This window comes from Aedes albopictus, chromosome 3 (assembly GCF_035046485.1).
Source record: "Aedes albopictus strain Foshan chromosome 3, AalbF5, whole genome shotgun sequence".
NCBI lineage: Eukaryota > Metazoa > Arthropoda > Insecta > Diptera > Culicidae > Aedes > Aedes albopictus.
Window position 1 is genome coordinate 311,133,958 of NC_085138.1, and position 16,493 is coordinate 311,150,450.

A 16,493-nucleotide genomic window follows, 5' to 3' on the forward strand; every position below is an offset into this window, starting at 1 on the left:
TTCCTTGAAGAAAATGAATGAAATGAAAATTACGCCCAAATAAAAACTCATTGGTCATTACGCCCGACATGCTACGCCGCTTGGTCGCCAGCACTGGAATTACGCCTGGTCAATATTACCTAGAATCGATCGCTTTTGTTGTTACGCCCGAAGAAATTTTGTATCGAAATTAGTGGAATGCAATAGATTTTGAACCTAATCCACTGCAATAAATTGATTTTGAAGCTTTCTTAACTAAAAGTAACTAATTGAAGTTTATCTGACACTGAACAATGGAGGAGGAAGGAAATTTTCTCTTGACGTTGCCTACGATGAGTGGTAAAAAAACAATGAGTAAAATGCAATGGCAATCAGATTTCGATTAAAATCTATATTCTAGCTCTTATCTACGATCTCTTTACAGTTTATCTAGTATCGTACAGCAAAGGAGGGAGTTGTCCCTGCCATTGTCCATAATGCGCGTTGAAAAAAATATAGCTACAGTACCGATGGGGAAGCGCAGGCAGCATATTATGTTCCCAACAAGCCCGTGCACAACGAATGGGTTTTGGGGGTTAAACTCCTCCCATTGCCGATACTCTCTACACAAGGCCTCCTTCACCCTTTGCTAAAATTGGGTAAAACCCCTCCCTTGTCGCCTTTTCTGTGCACGGGCCTGGTTCCCAATATCACCTTTTGCTGAATCTACCTGCTGTGACCTATGCCGGTCAATAGATTTGAGACCATTCGCTAACATTTTTATCACAGACAAACAGACGTAACTCTTAGAGGAAATTCATCAAAAACTTTTGCTCGGTGTCTTCCTCATGAGCACACTGCCACCTGTTGGTAGAACCGCGCGAGACACTGTCGGCCATGATGGATTTCGATTTGACGTTTGTCTAACACGCACACTACTACACAAATCGCCTGTAAGTTTCATTTGCATCATTCAGCAACGTGTACACTGGCAAACGTCAAAGCGATCAAACACTAGCGCCTCTGGTGGAAGGATCGCGGAAAGCAAAAGAAATTCGAATCGATCGTTAAATGCATGTGCCATGTCGTTCTGAAGAGTGTTACGTCTGTTTGTCTGTGTTTTTATCAGTGAAGCTTTACCAGCTGCATATCATCCAAACCTGGGTCCTTTGGAGAAAATATATCCTGAATAGACATTGAAGCCATATTATCGCCACTTATTGCAGTCAGTCAGCGACTTTATTGAATTTTACGGTGAAAAACGCACGATTTGATCTTGGGCGTAAGAACCATCCGTGCGCAACAAGAGCAATAAGTGCGCGGCGGATTTCCACTCAGACATTTTAATGGGCGCCGAAGCACGACGTAATGACGAAGGCTTTTCAATAACGGTGTAAGTAATTAGGGGCGACTTTAATCAAGTAGGAGTAAAAGTTTTGTGTAAATTTGATAAATTTGAATGGCGAGATGCTGTTCACGACTGTTTATTCAACAGTGTTAACAATTTTGTGCATTTTTGTGCTTTTTTCAAAGGCGCAAGATCATTGGCGGAACAACCAAATGAAGTGATCAAAATCAGATGTGGAAATCCGCCTTTATTTAAATTATTGTTTTCCATAAGTGGAAACTCATTTTTGAGCTAACGTCAGGAAAAATCATATGTTCATGAGTTGTTTCATCAAATTATGCTGAAAAGTTATTTGTTTACATTTTGGCTTTTCCGCCCTTTTCACATGTTGGTCTAGAAATATATAATGATTAAAAAAAAAACTATAAATAGTGATCAATTGTACCCGAAAGAAGGGGGGCCGCTCTTGAAAATTGAATAAAATTCATGAACTCAATGCAATAATTGTCACGTAAATATTTGTATATAAATTAGATCAACTGCGTCGATTGTTTCCGAATTTAATTAATTTTGGGATGTCTTGCCCACTCCCACATAGGCCACAAGTTGGCACGTATGCTGTCAACCGTTTATTCGATTCAATGACTGGAATAGGGCATGGGTGTCAGCATGATCATGTTGAAGGTAACCGGATTCGATTCCCGGTCAGTCCAGGAACTATTAACAATTATTGAAAATTCCTTGACTTCCTTGGGCATAGAGTATCTTCGTGCCTGACACACGATATACATAGGCAAAACGATCAGAGGAAACTCTCAGTCAATAACTAGGGGAACTTACGTATTTTGGGCCGTTTTTTTTTTTGTTCGTCATGGGGGGCTTTTATAAACCTCTTGAACTCACAATTGGCCGCAAATCCTTCCCAAGCAAGCAGAATTATACGACCAAGTTTCAAGCAAGTTGACCGACTAAAACCTCTAATGACAAAGGGAACAATCCTGCCGATAATATCCTTGGTCACCCTATATGGAAGTTTTTTTTTTAATTATTTTTTTTTTATTTTCGTGAATTTTAACTTATGCTAGTTCTTTACAAACTATGAAAGTGCTCATAGAATCTAATAGTATATTAGTACTTAAAAATCTTTGATAGAACACAAAGCTGAAAAGCGGGGTTTTTTTTTCAGTGGGGATATTCGCTACGAAGAAGAAAAATAATACTGAAATATTTTGGCATACATATTGCAAGAGAGTGACTGCTTTTGGTAACAGTACAGGCTGGACTCGTTTATCCGGAATGGAGTTCTGAAGCTTCCCAAACACATATATGGGGAACGGAATGTTGCAAAAAGCTGAAACTTTGATTAGCACTTCAAAACACGAGTCATTGTAAGAAGTAACAGCATTACACCAGAACTCCTCCCATCTCTGGAAAGGAGGGTTCCCATACAGATGACGAAACGGTAGGCAGGCAGTACGGCGTTTGCCGGAACAGCTAGTTTGTTATAAAGCAATCCTGGCCAAAATACATACAAGCACTAGCTAACAGGGGTGAGAAATGCATGATATAATACTTACATTCTAGAGTATTTTTTACACTTCCCCACATCTAGCTTCACCTGCAAAGGCATCGGGAATCTCAACCCATCGGTCGAAGGCTTCCACTCTTCATCCCCGTCCCCTTCCTCTTCCTTGTTGGAGTCCAACAGTTGGACCGCTTCCTACACTTCCGACCACGTTTTTTCTTCGGCACACTCATCGATCTTCTCCCAACAGCTGGAGTACAGCATGACCTGCTCGTCCTGGAAATTACACACAAATAGAATTAGCCGGTTTCTCGAAAACAATGCAAAAGCCACTCACCTCGAACCAAAAGTAGCTGGCCAGGATCTGATCAACGCGCTCAGTAAATATTCGTCTTGTCGCAGATGCACAGGAAGTTGTTCCTATTCCGCAGGCAGATACAGCAATCCTACAGGACCTGCTCCATCGTTTAATACATGTCGGAACTAAAGTGTCTCGAGTATACCAAAGTGGCGAATCCTGGTCGTTTTGACAGGTCTCCTGCTCGATTGGAACTATGGGGATGACAGCAAATCGGCTGTTCCAATTTTGACGTTTCTCCTCTTTGTTATTCCAGACTCGTTAGTCGGAACTATGCGTAAAATCCCAGCGCGATGGCTATAAATAAATTGTCCGTTTAACGAAACCATAACAGTGTTGATATTGACGTCCGACGGCTGCAAACTATATCGCGTGCAGGGTTTAGGCATTTATTTACTTACCTCGTGTAAACTGTACCGCTGAAAATATTTTAACACTGAAATAGCTGCGATATTACTCGATTTTTCGTCGAAAATATAGGACTTTGTGCACTTTTACACATTATTTAGTCGACAGGAGATCAGGTGCGAGCCGTACGAGTAGCGATGGGAATTTGGCATTTCGAAAAGTAAACATGTCAGAATGAAGGCAGGGTTGGAAGCATATTCTCCACACTAAAAAACATCTCCACAGACCAGGGGTGTACACACTACTTCGCACGGTGATTTTAATTCCAAATTGGAGAGATTTTTTGAATTTTCAAAAATTTGTATGAAAATCAGGAATACATATAAAAAATATTCAATAACGGCAATGATCATGAAAACTAAGTGTCTTTCGAAGAAAAATATAAAAAAGTGGGGTTAGGTCAGACGGGAATGGTCTATTATCATTTATACACATATACCTTCACAACATCCGTCACTAACAACCAAAGGGGTGATACGTTATATATTGATCATGTCCAGGGGGCTGTTCTACTGGATGTCTAACGTGATATAAGGGGACGTTCACGAATTACATCAAACAATTGGGGAAGGGGTGTGACAGTACCTGCGTTAGGTTATATAGGAAAACAACGGGACATTGTGAATGGGGGAATGGACGATGGATGATGGTAATATTTTTATTTGAAATTTACCCTAATATGACAGTTCCACTGTAGCACAGTGATCATATCTTGTACCTCACTTGATGAATTATCCATCGAAAGATATGATCGCAGCAAGGAGGGGCCATGATTGTGTCAGATTCCGAAGATTTTCTTCTACTGTAGGAATAAACATATCAATAATGCCTCTAAAACTTTCTGGAAGACCGTGGGCATCATATAAGCGATCCACGAGAACCCTAAAAGTAAACAGTCCTCGCTTGGGTCTAGGAGGCTTGCTTGAACTGCGATGAACTTTAGTGGCTTTTTTCTTGCTACATTGTCGAATATTTCTCCTTGAAGTATATTTAACTGGTTGAGACGGGGGTGACAGGTTCTTGCTACTACATGGATCTGCAGCTAAAGGAACCTGATTCTTCGGAGTTTTTAAGTTTTCCCCGCCTCATTTGACATTAGGCAAACTTTTGAGGGAAGACTTCAAAAAGACCTCAAAATCTGTGATATTAGTTTTAAGACATTCTGAAATCTAGGGTTTTTTTAAACTCTTTTCCTTAAAACAGCTACATTTAGCTAGTAATTTCTGTTGTTTGTATTAATGTATCTTAAATGAATTTGTATTGTTCTCAGCTGAAAGGTAAACCAAATCTCTGAAATTTAAATGTAAATATTAAATGTAGTAACGTTGAATTCCAGAAATAAATTGAATTGAATTGAATTGAATTAAGGTGAAACGGGACGCCGTGTTATTTTTCCTATCTTGCCTCTCTTTCTAACAATTTGCCTCGCGATTTTGATGATGGTAATCTCGAGTTCTATTGCACTGAAGATGATGAAAAACAATCAGCATGTGCAGTACAAGTGAGCATACACAATGATAGGTTTTTGTTGCAAAATATGAAGTAGAATCTGAGATTACCATCTTAGTAGCGACAGAGCAATGGCGGATATTTACCCGACCGTCCCGTCCGCCCTTAATGGACAGCCCCTACTGTATTTCGTATCAACAGGTTGTTTTGTTATGATTGTTGTTGGTCACTCACTCTCTCAGGCGTTACTCAGTGTTACCGGTTACCTTTAATTCGTCATCGATATGTTACTTGATGTTATACATTATTTTTATGGCGTCTTATCTTGGACATGAACCTATCTGCTCTACACGTTTAGAAAATCCACTCACTTCTGAGCTAATGTGAAACAGCTCAAAAAATGAGTAAATCGCATTTCCAACGCTAGTGCTGACTTGAGGGCAAAAATCTCGTCAATTTAAGCCGTATGATATTCTTGACATAGTCACGGATTTAAGCTAGCGCTGAAAATGCGATATACTCAGTTTTTTAGTTGTCCCAGTGTATATGATATTTGATGAATCTTGAAGATAATATTTGTGTGAATCTTTCTCAATTTAGAGTAACATTTTCTTAGCGTGTATGTATTCAAAACAAAAGTTAATCAGAAATGAGTTAAGGACAGACTTGTAAGAATCCCAATATGGCCGCCACAATGGCCGACTTTGGCACCTACTCACGATTTTGAGGGCACAAATCTCTTCGTAACCAAAACCAACGCACCTGAGCTTCTTATTTTAAGCTTATTACAAGTGAGCAAGAACAGAATAATAAAATACATTGTTGTTTGAAGCTTACTTCTTGAGATTTGTGCGTCTGAAGTTTTGATGCACTGTTGAACCGGGATTTCAAGACGTTTGTCCTTAAACTGGTGCTTAGTAAAGTGTATCGAAATCTCAGCAGTTCAGCGTATGTTAATATTCAGTAAAATTCAACTGATGTTTTTGTAAAATGTTTTCGATGTTACCAGCTTTAAAGTAGCTCGGCAAAACTATAAAATTTACCGAGTTGTATTGATAAAAAATATTTATATATCAGTTGAAAAGTCAGTTAAATATTACCAAAATTGATAATTTTTCCAAATGTAATGATTTACTAAAATCTGGTCTAAGCTGAATATCAAACATTTTAAACTGGTGTCATTCAGATCAGATCTGAGTAAATTTTGTAGCCGTGTACAACTTTTTACACACACAAAAATACCTAATCAGTTACTGAGTTGGCCTGACTCAGCAATCGATATGCCTTTCGTTTCCCTATTTTTATTTAGATAAAAGTGGGACAACTCAAAGGCAAATAGTTGTTCACTTCTTACGGAAATCGGGTAAGAAAACAAAAGATTCACCTTTTTCTGAGTAAGACCAACCTAGTGACTGAGTGGAAATATTTGTGGGTGTAAGTGTTGAAAAAAAAAACGAAGCAAGTGGTAAACTATGAGGGTGGTGGTAATTCTATACACTGAAAAACAAGAGAACCCAAATTTGAGTATTTTTAAACTTACTTTTGAGTTTTTTTTTGCATCCTGTTTCATTCGCTCTCTTTATTGTTGTCATAGAGTGAATAGCAAAACAACCCAACTTTGAGAGTTCGATGCGGGAAGCCAAAATTGAGTAAGTGGCACAGTACCGAATGTTGAGTAATTTTAACTGACGGTTGAGTAAAAAGAATCTTGACTTTAGGTACTTTGGCCGTATACGCCTAAATGCAAACTAGCTACCTAAACATCGACTCCAGCAACTCAAAATTGGCTTCCCGCACGCAACCTCGAAGTTGGGTGGAATGAACTCACTTTTGGGTACTTTCGTTTTTCCGTGTAGAATAGCATTTAACGACAATGAAATTAAACAAATTAAAAACACCAAACTTTTCAATATTTGTAGAATTCATTAAGAATTTATTAAAGAGTATGAAGAGTAATAGTTGCTGTTTCCACTTTTTACATCGTATTGATTTGTTCGGCTTTCCTTGTTTGCTTTACATTAGAAGTTTATATAGTCGATATCTAAATTTAGCTGACGATTCTTCTTCTTTCACATTACATACGGTTGAAGTTTGTAAGTCATGCTTAATTTGCAGTTTTAGTAAGTACTTTCAATATATCATGATATGTCTATCTAACTTTTTTTTATTCAAATACTTTTTTATTTTCATTTTTCTTAACCCATATTGCACTGAAATGTTACACGATTATATGCTTTTCCCATTTCTCCTAGCGCATCTCAGCGATTAAGTTGACGAACGATTTCGCTACTCTGTAACAAAATTCACATCGACGAATGCAATCTCATATTTTACACGAACGATTTAAATTTCAGTTTTTTTTTTGTAGGTAATTATATTTCTAGTCGGCTGAGGGTTTCCGCCCTCTAGGCCGAAAAAATGTTAGAAAAAGGAGAAAAAAACATCATACGGGTATTGTTACCGATATCATTTGTTGAGTACAGGATTTTTTTTTTCTTTATTTCTTACAACATACACGGTCGGCCACATTCTCCACCATCGATCCCCGGATTTTAGCCTGTTGTTTTCCATTGAATCCATTTGTCTTCAAATGTATAAAAGTTGGCGAATCGATTTGGTACAAAAATATGCCTAGCGCTTACTCGTTTAGTCGAACAATTTTGCTTCCGGTCTTGTCGTCGGCGAACAACCGTTGTCTAATTCTAAAATATAGTAAAGTTTTTTTTTATGTTTGGTTTAATGTCATATCCGTTTTTTGTCTCTGCAGTCTCTGCACCTATGAACTACATTAGCTTCCGTCCGAAAGTTTGGTTTTACCTGTAGTTTTACCTTAGAGTAGCCTTGGCTACTTTCGGAAAGAGTTCGGCTCTACGTTCTATTTATTGTTTCTCATTATTCCAGAAGCTACTTGAAATGGTCTACGGAGGAGAACGCAAGTTTACCTATGTGTAGCTACTACACGGTTGGTGGAAATAGAGGAAAAGTTTGCTTTATTTCTTTGCTCCTTTCACTGTTCTACTTAGGAAATATCTAGACCAACATGTGAAAAGGGCGGAAAAGCCAAAATGTAAACAAATAACTTTTCAGCATAATTTGATGAAACAACTCATGAACATATGATTTTTCCTGACGTTAGCTCAAAAATGAGTTTCCACTTATGGAAAACAATAATTTAAATAAAGGCGGATTTCCACATCTGATTTTGATCACTTCATTTGGTTTAAAGTTTGGATCTTCCTCGACGCTTAATAGCAACTTCTCAACGTACGGGGGCAGTGGTAGTTTGATCTCCATTTTCTGCAGGCAGGTAATTCGAACAATTTGTCTATAGATTTGATATTTAACTTAGGATTCCGAATACTTTTAGCCTCAAAAAAAATAGTGCAAGAACGCAAATTCCCAAGCAAAACCAGCATGACGAATCCTTACATAATCTGTCCGTCCACAGAAAGTATAAGAGATGTTGAACTGAGGACCATGATGCTGAGGCAGTCCAGTACCATTAGTGACATACTGTCGTAGTGCTGCAATGCCGAATCCAACACGGTACGTCCGGTCTAAAGCGCACACTTCGGATTCACCGCACTCGACTTGCATGGAAACGGAGGATTTAAAGGCAGGCCTGGAGGGGTCACTGATGCAGCGTCGGATCACCGCAATCGATTTTTTTCACTTCTCCGTGCAGGCAGGCTGAAGTCGATTATGGCCACGGAAATTAACCGAAACTGAACAATCGATCGTCCAGGTTGTTACGGTTTGTGGAAAAAAATAACGTGGAGCCCGGAAGGGTATCGGTCTGGGGAGACAGCAGAACCACGTTCCCCATCCGTTTCGAGGCGGTTTCAGCAGTAAGCTGTGCTGCTGGGAGTATTCGACCTGTGAAGGTGCATCAGCCAAAGCCACCACCCACCCAGAAGCACGAGGATAACAATATCGTTAAGTTCACTGCCCAAATTGACGGCCACCACAAGGTTCATACCATCGAAACGCTTTGGCCTTCAACAGACAACATGCGATTTTTTTTTATAAAAGTTCTAGCGATGACCTGTAAAGAAAAGGAAGCCCCTCCACCGTTACGGTACGCATATTTCCCTGTGCCAACCGCTTACTTCCCCGAGGAAATAGGAGGAGGTGACGCGATCATGTGAGGGACCCCTAATGTAAGAAAGTGAGAGAAACGGTGGTACAAATATTAGGAGTGGCAGAAGCAGGAAAACCATTACGGACTATGGGAACGGCCGCAGTTCATCGCTGCCATAATGATCCGATTTCGCAGCGATTGAACTAAGATAGGAAAAAATTTTGTTTGTTAAAATTGAAATTAATAAAAAATAGCATAAGAACAACTGAATGCAAATACATAAGGAATAACTAAATACAAATAAAGATAACTGTTCTATTTCCGAGGTAGATGTATATTGTGCGTCACCAAGCAACTTCGGAGGACTTGGTGAACCTTCAACTCGACAAGTTCTGATGGCTATGAGGAATAACTACGATGATAAATTGTTCTGTTTTCAAAGTCGATGTATTGTGAGTCACCAAACAACTCCAGAGGACTTGGTGAACCTTACGACAAGTTCTTATGGCAATGAACACTAACTTCATAGAGAATTGTTCTATTTTCGAGGTAGATGTATTGTGCGTCACCAAACAACTTTAGAGGACTTGGTGAACCTTCAACTCGACAAGTTCTGATGGCTATGAGGAATAACTACGATTATAAATTGTTCTGTTTTCAAAGTCGATGTATTGTGAGTCACCAAACAACTCCAGAGGACTACGTGAACCTGTTATACGACAAATTCTAATAGCTACGAGAAATAGCTACAAAGGTAATTGTTCTATTTTCAAAGTAGATGTTTTGTATGTCACCAAACAAAATTTAGAGGACTTGGTGAACCTTCAACTCGACAAGTTCTGATGGCTATGAGGAATAACTACGATGATAAATTGTTCTGTTTTCAAAGTCGATGTATAGTGAGTCACCAAACAACTCCAGAGGACTACGTGAACCTGTTATACGACAAATTCTAATAGCTACGAGAAATAGCTACAAAGGTAATTGTTCTATTTTCAAAGTAGATGTTTTGTATGTCACCAAACAAAATTTAGAGGACTTGGTGAACCTTCAACTCGACAAGTTCTGATGGTTATGAGGAATAACTACGATGATAAATTGTTCTGTTTTCAAAGTCGATGTATAGTGAGTCACCAAACAACTCCAGAGGACTTGGTGAACCTTACGACAAGTTCTTATGGCAATGAACACTAACTTCATAGAGAATTGTTCTATTTTCGAGGTAGATGTATTGTGCGTCACCAAACAACTTTAGAGGACTTGGTGAACCTTCAACTCGACAAGTTCTGATGGCTATGAGGAATAACTACGATTATAAATTGTTCTGTTTTCAAATTCGATGTATTGTGAGTCACCAAACAACTCCAGAGGACTACGTGAACCTGTTATACGACAAATTCTAATAGCTACGAGAAATAGCTACAAAGGTAATTGTTCTATTTTCAAAGTAGATGTTTTGTACGTCACCAAACAAAATTTAGAGGACTTGGTGAACCTTCAACTCGACAAGTTCTGATGGCTAAACTACGATGATAAATTGTTCTGTTTTCAAAGCAAATGTATTGTGCGTCACCAAACAACTCCAGAGGACTTGGTGAACCTTCTCCTCGACAAGTTCTGATGGTTATGAGGAATAGCTACGATTATGAATTGTTCTGTTTTCAAAGTCGATGTATTGTGAGTCACCAAACAACTCCAGAGGACTTGGTGAACCTTACGACAAGTTCTTATGGCAATGAACACTAACTTCATAGAGAATTGTTCTATTTTCGAGGTAGATGTATTGTGCGTCACCAAACAACTTTAGAGGACTTGGTGAACCTTCAACTCGACAAGTTCTGATGGCTATGAGGAATAACTACGATTATAAATTGTTCTGTTTTCAAATTCGATGTATTGTGAGTCACCAAACAACTCCAGAGGACTACGTGAACCTGTTATACGACAAATTCTAATAGCTACGAGAAATAGCTACAAAGGTAATTGTTCTATTTTCAAAGTAGATGTTTTGTACGTCACCAAACAAAATTTAGAGGACTTGGTGAACCTTCAACTCGACAAGTTCTGATGGCTAAACTACGATGATAAATTGTTCTGTTTTCAAAGCAAATGTATTGTGCGTCACCAAACAACTCCAGAGGACTTGGTGAACCTTGTACACGACAAGTTCTGATGGCTACGAGCAAAACATTTTCGAGGTAGATGTATTGTGCGTCACCAAGCAACTTCGGAGGACTTGGTGAAAATTATACACAATAAATTTTGGTGGCTGTTAGGAATAAATTCAAAGTAGATGTATTGTGCGTCACCAAACAGCTTTAGAGGACTTGGTGAACCTTCAACTCGACAAGTTCTGATAGCTACGAGGAATAGCTACAGAGATAAGTGTTCTATTTTCAAAGTAGATGTGTTGTTCTTCACCAAACAACTTCAGAGGAATTGGTGAACCTTTCACGCGACAGACGCCTATGAGGAATAATTTCAAAGAGAACTGTTCTATTTTGATGGCTATGATCATCTAAAACTCATGTGCTGATTACAAGGAAGAATATCTCATAGACTACTCCAAAAACTTCAAAGGCGAATAATTCTGTCTTGGCTACCTACCAACATGTTGCAGACATGCACGAACTCACCTGCATTACGAGTAGAGATTCGGGACTTCGCTTTGATAATTTAATTTCGTTACTTTAATAGTTAACCTTCCTAATTGCAATATGTTGGTATAGTAAGTTGCCCTAGTCCGAATCTCGAAGTTATTTCGGATGTCTTATGGAGTCCAATGAAACACCCCACCCACCGCATTTTTTTATTAATATTACCCAAAAGTGTACAAAGCATTTGATAAATGAGGCCGGTGAAGTAGCTCCAGTAAGATAGAGTAAAGCACCGCAAGCTAGCCATGGTTATCGGAAGTGCCTGAAACAAATTTTTAAAACAAATCTAGACCAACATGTGAAAAGGGCGGATATCCAAAATGTTAGAATCGAGAAAAACGCTTGCAAAGTTTCACAACCTAAAACTAATTCCTATTTAACACTTTGTGCGTGTGCACTCAATCTTTTTCGTTGTTTTAGAAGAAAACACTATCCTCTTGGTGATTTTATGTCAAAAAGTACAAACTAGCGTTTTTCCTTGAAGAAAATGAATGAAATGAAAATTACGCCCAAATAAAAACTCATTGGTCATTACGCCCGACATGCTACGCCGCTTGGTCGCCAGCACTGGAATTACGCCTGGTCAATATTACCTAGAATCGATCGCTTTTGTTGTTACGCCCGAAGAAATTTTGTATCGAAATTAGTGGAATGCAATAGATTTTGAACCTAATCCACTGCAATAAATTGATTTTGAAGCTTTCTTAACTAAAAGTAACTAATTGAAGTTTATCTGACACTGAACAATGGAGGAGGAAGGAAATTTTCTCTTGACGTTGCCTACGATGAGTGGTAAAAAAACAATGAGTAAAATGCAATGGCAATCAGATTTCGATTAAAATCTATATTCTAGCTCTTATCTACGATCTCTTTACAGTTTATCTAGTATCGTACAGCAAAGGAGGGAGTTGTCCCTGCCATTGTCCATAATGCGCGTTGAAAAAAATATAGCTACAGTACCGATGGGGAAGCGCAGGCAGCATATTATGTTCCCAACAAGCCCGTGCACAACGAATGGGTTTTGGGGGTTAAACTCCTCCCATTGCCGATACTCTCTACACAAGGCCTCCTTCACCCTTTGCTAAAATTGGGTAAAACCCCTCCCTTGTCGCCTTTTCTGTGCACGGGCCTGGTTCCCAATATCACCTTTTGCTGAATCTACCTGCTGTGACCTATGCCGGTCAATATATTTGAGACCATTCGCTAACATTTTTATCACAGACAAACAGACGTAACTCTTAGAGGAAATTCATCAAAAACTTTTGCTCGGTGTCTTCCTCATGAGCACACTGCCACCTGTTGGTAGAACCGCGCGAGACACTGTCGGCCATGATGGATTTCGATTTGACGTTTGTCTAACACGCACACTACTACACAAATCGCCTGTAAGTTTCATTTGCATCATTCAGCAACGTGTACACTGGCAAACGTCAAAGCGATCAAACACTAGCGCCTCTGGTGGAAGGATCGCGGAAAGCAAAAGAAATTCGAATCGATCGTTAAATGCATGTGCCATGTCGTTCTGAAGAGTGTTACGTCTGTTTGTCTGTGTTTTTATCAGTGAAGCTTTACCAGCTGCATATCATCCAAACCTGGGTCCTTTGGAGAAAATATATCCTGAATAGACATTGAAGCCATATTATCGCCACTTATTGCAGTCAGTCAGCGACTTTATTGAATTTTACGGTGAAAAACGCACGATTTGATCTTGGGCGTAAGAACCATCCGTGCGCAACAAGAGCAATAAGTGCGCGGCGGATTTCCACTCAGACATTTTAATGGGCGCCGAAGCACGACGTAATGACGAAGGCTTTTCAATAACGGTGTAAGTAATTAGGGGCGACTTTAATCAAGTAGGAGTAAAAGTTTTGTGTAAATTTGATAAATTTGAATGGCGAGATGCTGTTCACGACTGTTTATTCAACAGTGTTAACAATTTTGTGCATTTTTGTGCTTTTTTCAAAGGCGCAAGATCATTGGCGGAACAACCAAATGAAGTGATCAAAATCAGATGTGGAAATCCGCCTTTATTTAAATTATTGTTTTCCATAAGTGGAAACTCATTTTTGAGCTAACGTCAGGAAAAATCATATGTTCATGAGTTGTTTCATCAAATTATGCTGAAAAGTTATTTGTTTACATTTTGGCTTTTCCGCCCTTTTCACATGTTGGTCTAGAAATATATAATGATTAAAAAAAAAACTATAAATAGTGATCAATTGTACCCGAAAGAAGGGGGGCCGCTCTTGAAAATTGAATAAAATTCATGAACTCAATGCAATAATTGTCACGTAAATATTTGTATATAAATTAGATCAACTGCGTCGATTGTTTCCGAATTTAATTAATTTTGGGATGTCTTGCCCACTCCCACATAGGCCACAAGTTGGCACGTATGCTGTCAACCGTTTATTCGATTCAATGACTGGAATAGGGCATGGGTGTCAGCATGATCATGTTGAAGGTAACCGGATTCGATTCCCGGTCAGTCCAGGAACTATTAACAATTATTGAAAATTCCTTGACTTCCTTGGGCATAGAGTATCTTCGTGCCTGACACACGATATACATAGGCAAAACGATCAGAGGAAACTCTCAGTCAATAACTAGGGGAACTTACGTATTTTGGGCCGTTTTTTTTTTTGTTCGTCATGGGGGGCTTTTATAAACCTCTTGAACTCACAATTGGCCGCAAATCCTTCCCAAGCAAGCAGAATTATACGACCAAGTTTCAAGCAAGTTGACCGACTAAAACCTCTAATGACAAAGGGAACAATCCTGCCGATAATATCCTTGGTCACCCTATATGGAAGTTTTTTTTTTAATTATTTTTTTTTTATTTTCGTGAATTTTAACTTATGCTAGTTCTTTACAAACTATGAAAGTGCTCATAGAATCTAATAGTATATTAGTACTTAAAAATCTTTGATAGAACACAAAGCTGAAAAGCGGGGTTTTTTTTTCAGTGGGGATATTCGCTACGAAGAAGAAAAATAATACTGAAATATTTTGGCATACATATTGCAAGAGAGTGACTGCTTTTGGTAACAGTACAGGCTGGACTCGTTTATCCGGAATGGAGTTCTGAAGCTTCCCAAACACATATATGGGGAACGGAATGTTGCAAAAAGCTGAAACTTTGATTAGCACTTCAAAACACGAGTCATTGTAAGAAGTAACAGCATTACACCAGAACTCCTCCCATCTCTGGAAAGGAGGGTTCCCATACAGATGACGAAACGGTAGGCAGGCAGTACGGCGTTTGCCGGAACAGCTAGTTTGTTATAAAGCAATCCTGGCCAAAATACATACAAGCACTAGCTAACAGGGGTGAGAAATGCATGATATAATACTTACATTCTAGAGTATTTTTTACACTTCCCCACATCTAGCTTCACCTGCAAAGGCATCGGGAATCTCAACCCATCGGTCGAAGGCTTCCACTCTTCATCCCCGTCCCCTTCCTCTTCCTTGTTGGAGTCCAACAGTTGGACCGCTTCCTACACTTCCGACCACGTTTTTTCTTCGGCACACTCATCGATCTTCTCCCAACAGCTGGAGTACAGCATGACCTGCTCGTCCTGGAAATTACACACAAATAGAATTAGCCGGTTTCTCGAAAACAATGCAAAAGCCACTCACCTCGAACCAAAAGTAGCTGGCCAGGATCTGATCAACGCGCTCAGTAAATATTCGTCTTGTCGCAGATGCACAGGAAGTTGTTCCTATTCCGCAGGCAGATACAGCAATCCTACAGGACCTGCTCCATCGTTTAATACATGTCGGAACTAAAGTGTCTCGAGTATACCAAAGTGGCGAATCCTGGTCGTTTTGACAGGTCTCCTGCTCGATTGGAACTATGGGGATGACAGCAAATCGGCTGTTCCAATTTTGACGTTTCTCCTCTTTGTTATTCCAGACTCGTTAGTCGGAACTATGCGTAAAATCCCAGCGCGATGGCTATAAATAAATTGTCCGTTTAACGAAACCATAACAGTGTTGATATTGACGTCCGACGGCTGCAAACTATATCGCGTGCAGGGTTTAGGCATTTATTTACTTACCTCGTGTAAACTGTACCGCTGAAAATATTTTAACACTGAAATAGCTGCGATATTACTCGATTTTTCGTCGAAAATATAGGACTTTGTGCACTTTTACACATTATTTAGTCGACAGGAGATCAGGTGCGAGCCGTACGAGTAGCGATGGGAATTTGGCATTTCGAAAAGTAAACATGTCAGAATGAAGGCAGGGTTGGAAGCATATTCTCCACACTAAAAAACATCTCCACAGACCAGGGGTGTACACACTACTTCGCACGGTGATTTTAATTCCAAATTGGAGAGATTTTTTGAATTTTCAAAAATTTGTATGAAAATCAGGAATACATATAAAAAATATTCAATAACGGCAATGATCATGAAAACTAAGTGTCTTTCGAAGAAAAATATAAAAAAGTGGGGTTAGGTCAGACGGGAATGGTCTATTATCATTTATACACATATACCTTCACAACATCCGTCACTAACAACCAAAGGGGTGATACGTTATATATTGATCATGTCCAGGGGGCTGTTCTACTGGATGTCTAACGTGATATAAGGGGACGTTCACGAATTACATCAAACAATTGGGGAAGGGGTGTGACAGTACCTGCGTTAGGTTATATAGGAAAACAACGGGACATTGTGAATGGGGGAATGGAC

At 39.2% G+C, this 16,493-nt stretch overlaps 2 long non-coding RNA genes across 2 annotated transcripts; both read right to left on the bottom strand.

The window, feature by feature from the left end:
* Window positions 1-813: 813 nt before the first annotated feature.
* LOC134284135 (uncharacterized) lies at window positions 814-3,737 on the bottom strand. The gene is made up of 3 exons (XR_009995632.1): window positions 3,591-3,737; window positions 3,169-3,486; window positions 814-3,107 (listed from the first exon to the last, which is right to left on the bottom strand). It is a non-coding gene; the product is annotated as an uncharacterized LOC134284135 (long non-coding RNA).
* A 3,381-nt stretch (window positions 3,738-7,118) lies between these two features.
* LOC134284136 (uncharacterized) lies at window positions 7,119-15,995 on the bottom strand. Its single transcript, XR_009995633.1, has 3 exons — window positions 15,849-15,995; window positions 15,427-15,744; window positions 7,119-15,365 (listed from the first exon to the last, which is right to left on the bottom strand). It is a non-coding gene; the product is annotated as an uncharacterized LOC134284136 (long non-coding RNA).
* Window positions 15,996-16,493: the final 498 nt, after the last annotated feature.